The sequence below is a fragment of the Otolemur garnettii genome, unplaced genomic scaffold (genome assembly GCF_000181295.1).
Source record: "Otolemur garnettii isolate 467f Iridium unplaced genomic scaffold, OtoGar3 scaffold00092, whole genome shotgun sequence".
Lineage (NCBI taxonomy): Eukaryota > Metazoa > Chordata > Mammalia > Primates > Galagidae > Otolemur > Otolemur garnettii.
In genome coordinates, this window is record NW_003852487.1 from 4,725,644 (window position 1) to 4,735,590 (window position 9,947).

At 50.5% G+C, this 9,947-nt stretch overlaps 2 pseudogenes across 1 annotated transcript; both read left to right on the top strand.

Moving 5' to 3' along the window:
* The first annotated feature begins 5,348 nt into the window (after nt 1-5,348).
* On the top strand, nt 5,349-6,308 carry LOC100941477 (annotated as a pseudogene).
* Nucleotides 6,309-7,721: 1,413 nt separating this feature from the next.
* Nucleotides 7,722-8,263, top strand: LOC100959875 (annotated as a pseudogene). The gene has a single exon (XR_001161513.2). The product of XR_001161513.2 is annotated as a 40S ribosomal protein S10 pseudogene (transcript).
* The last annotated feature ends 1,684 nt before the right edge of the window (nt 8,264-9,947 follow it).

The following is a 9,947-nucleotide window of genomic DNA, read 5'->3' on the forward strand; positions in this document are numbered from 1 at the left end:
TCAGTATCCAGTGGGGGAGTTGGCTTGACCCTTTCCATGGATCCTAACCCTCAACTTGGCCCAGACCTTTCAGAGGTGAAAGTAGAGGTAGGGGGGAGGGGTTTTCTGGTCACTCAGTCTTTCTAGGTGAGGCCAGCAGGGGTCTCCAGTTGGGGCAAGAGCAAGGGTGTGGGGAGTGAGGGGATGGCCATACCATGAAGCCCCTCACAAACCCTGGGGAGTTAGAGGCAGCACTCTGTCCCCCTTGACAAGAGGGAAAACAGTCATATGCCCAGGTCACATGTCAGGAGTGGGAGGGGCCTGGGCTTTCATGCGTGGCCTCTCCCTGGGAGGGTGCAGGGCACAGATTTCTGTGTGGCCTTTGCCCAGCATCTCAGCATCCTTCTAGTCTTCATCCTGCTTTGAGAGTTTCCTCAGAAGAAAGATCTCTCCCCAGGACTCCACAAATATCTCCTGGGTCTTGCCCTGACTTCCTCCTACTGCTGACATCCCTCTTGGGCCAGCGTGCCAGCTCACAGTGGAGTCGCCAAAAAGGACCTTCTAGGTTCACAGGACCATTGCCCAGAACCGGGGGCACGGAGATACTGGTAGGTGCTTGTGGATGCTCTATGTCCCTGGGCCATTCACCTAAATCTGTGGAGCCCAGGGTGAGGACTGAGCCCCAGTTCACCTTCTTTCATCCCCTCAGTGGACACTGCTCATGCTCCCTCTGGGCCTAGGGCTGCACCCCAGGGCTTCAGGGCTGTGGCTCAGGAAATTCAGGAGTCTCCAGGACCTGAGCATAAGGTGGGAGGTGGGTGTGAATTTGGGGGCTGTGTCCTGCCTACCCTCCAGATCTTAATCTCTAGAAGGGGCATGGCCAGAGACCAGGCTCCAAGACCTTTCTTCTTCTGCAGACCTGGCCCTTCTTGGCTCTGCCTCCTGCCACTGGAAACCCACCACCCCCACCCCCACCCCCACCTTGCAGCTGCCTTGGCTTTCCCTTACCCTCTGGGCTAGGAGCCTGGACCTCCGGGCCTCTGCCCTTGCTTTTCACTCTGCCTCCCAGGGACCCCTCCCAGTGCAGGACTTTGAGCAGGTGGCTATGGCAGGCACTGGGAGCCCTCCTGCCTTCCCGTTCACCCAAGTGTGCCCCCTCAGACCAGCCCTGAGGAGTGACAGCCTGCTGTCCCAGGCAGAGCTCCAGAGCCATGCAGAAGTCTCCCAGGTGGGCTGGAAGCCCTAATGAAGACAGATCGCGTGAATGCTGGCCCATTAAATTGTTAATAAAGAATATCACACACACACACTTTAATCGGTAGCCGGCCTGACACTTTATAAAGTACATTAGGATGTAATCCAATTGAAACTGCAATATCGAGAGCATCTTATCTTATCACAAATTGAAATTATATCATATTCCTTTTTTCTTAAATTAAAAAGCTAAAACCTTTTCCTTTGCTCTCAACATGGTTATGTAAAACTTAATCAGTGGTTTTAACAACATTATATTTCCATATGGGCCGTTTCTATTTTCATTTATTTACAAAGGAGAACTTTCTGGAAAGGGTGATCGAGTTTGTGAGTGGATGCAGCAGGCACTTGGACTGGTGCTTGGTAAGAGGAACTTGTCCTCACCTGCATGTTCCAGGTGGCTGAGGTCAGGGTCTGAGAATACACAAGGGACAGGGAAGTGATTTTCGTGCATGCGTGTTGACGTTTTAAACGTCAGAGACTGGGAAAATGCAGGAATTGGCACACAAATGATGGACAAGTTGGAAAGCCAGTGACAGCACAGGTTGGCAGTCATAGGAAGCAGCCCTTGGGGCTGAGGGATGGAGGCTGGGCCCGCTGAACAAAGCACAGGTGGCCACAAGAGACTCCGGGCACAGGGACTCCAGCCTGCTGGGGCTGTCCTGGAAGCAAGAGATTTTCTACTTCAGCTTTGAGCTACAGTGAAGCCCCTTCCCTACAGTCAAGGGTGGTTGGCTGAGCTTCGAGGTACATGAGATGAGAAGAGATGTTTTAGTTCACAATCTTTGATGGGGACACGGAATGCTCTAGTGCCAAGCAGCACACTATCGTAGACCCTGGCCACACACGGCCATCAAGCACCTAAAATGTGGCCAATCAAATGACGGTTAGTCCACAACAAGGAGATGAAATATCTCACTGATAACATCTTACATTGATGATGTATCAAAATGGCAATATTTTAGATATATGGGGTTAAATAAATGTTAATGACATTAATTTCACCTTTTGCTTTTTACTATTTAATTATTTAATGTGGCTACTAGAAAATTCAATTATACACATAGCCCCTGCCTTTGGGGCCCAGGTTCCATTTCTGGTGAACAGGTCCACTCTTAACACATGCAGACAGCTCTCATGGTCCTTGTTACCATTTGGGATATCCACCTGGTGTCCCTTTTTTGGACACTGTCACCGGGTCTACTCGTGCTATTTACTGAGTCTGAGCTTCCTCTTCACCGGCCATATGTCTGGGCTCCGAGTTTTCCCTCCCTCCCTGCCCTGCCCAAGTAATTTGGGTGTTTCTGTCTCTCCGGCTGAAACCCTCTGGGCCCTCTGAGTCACTGTTACATTCAAGGTTAAGTCCAGCTTCACACAAAAACCCCCTACCCTGCCAGGCCCACATGCCACCCCGTGGTCCAGCTGTTGGATGCTCATGATGGGAGGTTTGTCCTGTAGACACTGGTCACAGAACAGACACATCATGGGGGGAAGGGTGGGCAACTGGGGCTGCTGTCCGTAATCTCCCTAAAATGTTTGTTTGTTTGAGACAGTGGCACAATCACAGCTCACAGCAGCCTCGAACTCCTAGACTCAGACCATCCTCCTGCCTCTTGAGTAGCTGTGACTATAGGGTGGGTCCTGACTGGGTCTTGCTATATTGCACAAGCTGGTCTTGAACTCCTTATCTCAAGTGATCCTCCCACTTTAGCCTCTTAGGGTGCTGAGATGTCTGGTGTAAGCTACTATGCCTGGCCCCTAAAATTCTTTTTAGTCACATCTCGCTATCTCTTGCCGATCCAGCAAGGGTTGATTGAATGCTTGATTGAGCATGCCAGGCTGTCCACTGGGTACCACGGCCCAACAGTGAGCAAGGCATCAACCAGACCAACTAGTTCTTGTCCTTGGGGATTCTGGTGTGGCCAGCAGACAAGCAGGAAGAGAGGACTGCTGTCCTTGGGGTAGGGGCTCTGTGGGGAGACTCTGGGGACCAAGGCTACTGGGGATGGAGGATGAAGAAGCTGGCCAACCTGGGAGGGGTGGGCAGTGGCCATGAACGGGCTCTGAGGCCAGGGGAGGAAACAGATTCTGGCTAGACTCTGTGGTGGTAGGGAGAGGCGAGGGAGGCCTGGGTAAGGACTAGGGAGGGCTTCAGGTAGAGAATCACATGACCCAATTCATTTTTGAAGCTCACTGTGACTGTGGAGTGGACAGTGGGCACTGTGGGCAGGACACACATGTAAAGACACATAACTGGCATTTCTGTCCCTCCATGGGTGTCCTGCTTTTTCTTTATTGTCCAGAATTTAGTCACATGGCCATGTTAGGCTGCACAGGATGCTAGGGAATGTGGTCTCTCCCTGGGCCTCCCTGTTGGTGGCTAAGGGGAAAGAGGAGAATGGATGTGGGGCTGCCTGAGTGTCCTGGGACTATAGGGACAAAGCACCAAATAGCAAAGCTTGTTCTCTCACAGCTCTGGAGACTGGGTGGCTGAGATCCAGATGTGGGCAGCTCCCTCCAGAGACTCTATGGGAGGGTCCTTACTGCCTCTTCTAGCTCCAGGTGGCTCTAGGCATCCCTTGGCTTATGGCCACATCACTTCAGTCTCTGCCCCAATGGTCACACAGCCTCCCCCCTGTCTCTGTGTTCAGACATTTCCCTCTTCTTATGAGGACATCAGTCATTGGGTTGGGGCCCACCTTAAATCCAAGATGATCTCTTCTCAAGGTCTTAACTTATTACATCTGCAAAGACCCTATTTCCAGGTCAGTTGCATTTCAAGGTTCTGGGTGACATAAACCTTTGGAGGCAAAAATCAGCCCATTGCATATGGGATAAGAGTCCCCTTTGTTTACATCGTCACTTGGGTTTCTAGTCTTTGTAGATGAAAACAAAGGGAATTTGGTTCCGGGAGGAGGCATTACAGTGACAGATCCTGCGATGAGAACCCATCTGAGTGCGGGCTGGGGCGCTGAGGGCCACACCCAGCTGGAAAGTTGCCCGTCATGGTGATGGACTCATGTAAAGTCAGACACCATTGTTCCCTATAATACCTTGGGTCCCAGACTGTGTATTCTCCATGGCTGGGGAAATAGAAAAATATTCGCAATATTGGTACTAGTTGGCTACTTCCTGTGGCTTTCAGTAAGTTGAGTTTGGATTGAAGGTAGCCAATCTGAACACTCAACAAAGAAAATGAGGGATTTGCTAAGAGACCACTTTTGTTTGATGTCAGGCACCTAAACTGATCAAGTGTTCCCTAAGCTGGTGCTTCACTGCTGTGAGAAAGCTAGTTCTTAGAGTCCTAACTAAAGCTAGTGCCTATACAGGGGAGAAAGCCTGAGATTCTGTCTCCCTAGAAACCACCCATAAGAAAATGGTATGTCAAGTGTATGGGTGCCTGTAGTCCCAGCTAGTAGGGAGGTTGGGCAGGAGGCTTGCTTAAGCCAGTGGTCTCAACCTTGCTAATGCTGTGGCCCTTTAATACAGTTCCTGTGGGTTGTGACCCACAGGTTGAGAACCGCTGGTAAGCCCAGGAGTTTGAGGCTACAGTGAACTGTGATCATATCATTGCACTCCAACCTGGATAACAGAGTGAGACCCGTCTTTAAAAAAAAAAAAGAAGAAGAAGAAGAAGATTTTTAACCCGAGCGGGATATCTGAGAACTCCGGGAGTTGGCGGGATGTTCTCTGGGACTCTTTCACTTCTTTCTGAACGGCCTTCTGTGGGAACAGCGCTTCCCAAACCCCTCCCAATCACCTTCTTTAGCAGGTGGGCCTTCGCTAAGCTTCCCTTCCGGGCTAGATTGTAGCCTATCATATGTAAGGGGCGGATGTTTACCCAATCATTTACTCTGATTGGATTTTCTGAAGGGAATGGTTCGATCACATCCCGGAATTTTTATCTCCTGCTACCAATGTTGCTACTCCGGAGGAAAGAAAGCAAGACTCACAGCCTGATAGACGGTGATTGCAGACGATGAAAAAGGCAAGCTGTGTGTCCTGTAGCCAATAATGCAGGCTGAAGGCAGAGATGTTAGCGGAAGTACAAGATTTGGTAGGAGCCTTTCATTAATTACCGCCACTAGTTCTCTGGTACTAGAAGGCAAAGAAAGATGTCGGAGAGAAAAGTTTTAAACAAATATTACCCACTGGATCTTGACTCATCAAAGATCCCCAAACTCAAGCTCCCCAAAGACCAGCAGTACGTGGTGCGGTTAATGGCACCCTTCAACATGAGGTGCAAGACATGTGGAGAGTACATCTACAAGGGAAAGAAGTTCAGTGCTCAGAAGGAAACGGTGCAGAATGAAGTCTATCTGGGCCTGCCCATCTTCCGCTTTTATATTAAGTGCACCTGCTGCCTGGCAGAGATCAGGTTCAAGATGGATCCACAAAACACAGACTACACCATGGAGCATGGGGCCACATGGAATTTCCAGGCTGAGAAGCTCCTGGAGGAGGAGAAGAGGGTACAGAAGGAAAGGGAGGATGAGGAGCTCAACAATCCCATGAAGGTGCTGGAGAACCGGACCAAGGACTCCAAGCTGGAGATGGAGGTGCTAGAGAACCTGCAGGAGCTCAAGGACCTAATCCAACGCCAGGCCCACGTAGACTTTGAGGCCATGCTGCGGCAGCACCGCCTGTCCGAGGAAGAGCGGCAAAAGCAGGAGCAGGAGGAGGATGAACAGGAGACAGCAGCCTTGTTGGAGGAAGCTAGAAAAAGAAGACTGCTGGAAGACTCTGACTCTGAGGATGCTGCTGCTCCTCCCCCGCCTAGGCCTGCCCTGTGGCCCAGCCCCACTGCCATCCTGGACAAGGCCCCAGAGGCCAAGGGGAGAGTGGAGAGCTGGGAGCAGGGCATCAGCAGTCTGGGCAGGCCTCAGCTGTCTGGCCTGGAGGTGGTGAAGAAGACAAAGGCAGGTGCAGATCAAAACACTGGGCAGGGCCAAGTGATACCAGGCACCCTGCAGAGCAGGAAGGTAGCTGACCCTACGCCATTACCACCTGCCACCTCCTCCCTGAGCCAGCTGGGTGTGTATCTGGGCAGCGATGACAGCAGTGGCAGCAACTAAGCCAGGTCAAGTAGCCTTGGCACTGACCAGATCCACAAGGGATAAGCAGCAGCTTGGCAGGGCCAGCAAGCTCTTCAGCCAGGACTCAGTTTTCCTCCTACCCGCACCAGCCTTGCAGCACCTCAGTATAGGCAAAAGGCCTATATGCCTCTGGCCAAAAAAGCTGTTTGAGAGAGAGCAGTGAAAAGACTTTGTGTAGGCATACTTGTGAGAAACTGAGGCAGAATCCCATATAGCTGAGTTGGTTGCGGGCCTAAAGCCCCCCCTAATGTAAGGTTGGCCTGGTCAGTTGCAGGTGTAAAAACCCATGGAGGTTTGCACACAAATTTCTGTATGCCCTAGACGTTTCTTTATGCCTTGTTTTAAAGATCGAAGTAACTGCCTCCAAATGGCATGGTCAGTAGGACAGATTTTCAAACCCTCTCTTTCCTCCATAACCTCAGGCTGCATCAGATAACAAAGAAGTAATGGCTGACAACATGTTCTCCGTTAAGTTATGCTAAACTTGGTTATGTTGAAAGGATTATGTTTAAAGGTGTATGTTGGGTGGATTATCAGATTACTAGGGAGGAGCTACTCACAAGATGTTTAAATAATGAAGTCATTGATGTCCAATGCGCATGTGCAGAGGGATCCTAATGAATATTAATGAGGTCATTGCTGTATAGTGCACATGCACAAAATTGACTATATAAACCAACAGTAAATGAAGAAAGCTTGCCATTTTGCCTGAGTGAGCAAATGGTCACCTTTACTTAAAACACATTTCAATAGGCATGCTTATTCTCAGTGACATGGCTTTTCTGTGAGACCCTTACCGCAATACCTCAGGAACCCCTGCCCCTTCTGTCCCACCTGGCCCTGTGCTGAGGGTTGGGGCATCCCTGGAGAATCTCTCTTCTTCCACGGTGATTTCAAGTTTCTCTGGGACACTGCTGGACATCTTGATCACATTTTGGGCATGTGGGTACACCCACTCACCTCCAACAGATCCCATTCCTTCCCTCCATGGAACTGTCTGGAACCAATAAAAGGAATCCACCTAACTGGCCTGGATGCCTTCTCCCTGCCAGTGTCTGAGGCGAGGGCCCTGTCATGCAGTTCAGGTGTTATCCAAGACGTTTATACTTGCCTCAGTATGCACCAAGCCCAGGGGCTGGGCTTTTGCAGCACAGTCCTTTGTTTGTGACAGAAGTCAGCTCTCTCCAGCTGGTGATATTGGGCTTGGTCCCTGTTACTTTGCTGCTCCAGACAGTGTCAGGACAAACTTCCTCACAGGTGTTTATGAATGCGAGTGAATACTGCTTCAGAACGGACACTGTGAAATGCAGGCTCAAAGGAAATTCATATGGTTCATTTTAAAATATGCTACAGCCTTTTCCAGCCTTGGCTCCAGACACTGCAGCCGTCGTGATGTTGATGCCCAAGAGGAACCAATTGCCATTTATGAACTCCTTTTTAAGGAGGGTGTGATGGTGGCCAAGAAGGATGTCCGTATGCCTAAGCACCCAGGGTTGGCAGACAAGAACGTGCCCAACCTTAATGTCATGAAGGCCATGCAGTCTCTCAAATCACAAGGCTATGTGAAGGAACAGTTTGCCTGGAGACATTTCTACTGGTACCTTACCAATGAGGGTATCCAGTATCTCCACGATTACCTCCACTTGCCCCCTGAGATCGTGCCCGCCACTTTGTACTGCAGCTATCCAGAGACAGGCAGACTTTGGCCAAAAGGTCTGGAAGGTGAGTGACTTGCAAGACTCACTAGAGGGAAAGCTGACAGAGACACCTACAGGCAGAGTGCTGTGCCCCTGGTGCCAACACAAAAGCCGAGGCTGGGGCTGGGTCAGCAACTGATTTCCGGTTTAGAGGTGGATTTGGTTGTGGATGTGGTCAGCCACCTCAGTAAAATTGGAGGGGATTATTTTGTGTTAAATAAATCTGTAGCTGGAAAACTTAAAAAAAATAGATAAAATATGCTATAAATTTGAAAAAAAAAGAAGAAAAGAATATGATTATGTGAAAGATACAATCTCATCTTGGCTGGGTACCATCTGGTACTTGAGGAGCCATAGTAGGACTTGGGACTCCCAGTGCCATGGCAGCCATCCTGGGGCCATGAGGGATGATATAACTGCCAAGAGAGACAAGGAGGGCAGAAACAGAGAAGGTTCATGGGTCTTTGTTGGTATTGAACCCTAAATTAACCAATCTAGAACTGCCTTAAATGCAAACTTCTTGTTTGGCAGGATAATAAACCCAGGACTGTTTAAGCCTCTTTGACTTGCATTTCCTGATAGCTGAATTGAGCACCCTGACAGATTTCCATCCATATTGTGCCAACAGCTTTGCTGTTTCTGAGCTCCCCACACCATCCAAGCTGGGAGACCTGATGGTCATCCAGCCCATTCATTCCCTTGAAGCTAGGGAGGCTGAGGCTCAGGGGGCAGAGCTCCCACCCCAACCTGTCTAGGACCACGTCTGGGCTGAGGCCCTCCTGGGGCCTGCATTGGGTCTTGGCACTTCCTTGTTGTTCAACCTTTGGCAGGGCCCTGGTTAACTATGAAGAGGGGAAAACAGTAATGCTGGTCGCCCAGGAGTACCTCTTCCAGTTTGAGTTTGCCTAGCCCCTGGTGGGCTGCCAGGACAGCACCTTAGGGCTTTCCTTGGGAAAGGCTGACTAATGGGGTCAGCATGCAGGAGCCAGGGTCCTCATCTCCCTTCTCCCTCCCTCCCTCTTTCTCTGTTTTTCTGTCATTCTTTGCTATGTGGGACCATCCATTCTAGCTTCTAGCAGGCCCAGGAAGTTCTGCTTCTTATCTGACCACTGCAGAAGGCTGGGATGCTGCCAGGTGCTGCTTCACCCCTTGGGCTGGGATGCGGGGCTGGCAGTCATCCCTCCTCCCTCAGCATGGGCTGACCTTGGTGTGACCCCAGACTGAAGCTCTCAGGGAGATCGGATGGGGCTGTCACTACTTTGAGGAGGGGGCAGAGCAGCCGCAGCCTTGGCAAGGGTCCAGGCAGCAGCCAGGTAGCTGGCTCCGCTCCTCCCTCCCCTGGAAGTGGAGGGCCCCCAGGGGACCCCTGTGTCACGTGACCCGTCAGCTGACAAAACAGGATGACTCAGCCGGCAGCTGTCGGCCTGAAATAATGACAAAAACAATTAGCAATCCAAGCAGTAGCCTCTCCTTAATTATCTCCTCCGAGTTTAATTAACTAGCTAAATTATCAGCAGTAATGTAGGCATTAATTATGTCAAATTACAGTGTAAAACTCACAAAGTGTGGAAAATGTCAATTCAGCTCGGCTCACCTGCCAAGCGGGGGTGGCGGCGTGCGCGTACCTGCGTGCATACCTGTTTGTGCCATGGGCCCTGTGGTGTCACTGGTCGGTGGGCTGAGGAGGAGCCACTATCCATGGGTCTGGATGGCAGAAAGGCTCAGGGGACATGCACGTGAGGCCCCAGGGACACTAACGGGCTGGTGAGGAGGCTTTGGCTCGGACGGATGGAGGGAAGGGAGCCTGCTCCCAGACCAGATGGCCAGGATGCTGAATTATTAAATTATGAATATTAATACAAATCAGACACAAAAGAGGTAATAATTTTGCTGCCCTACAGAAATAATTAACATAATTTTG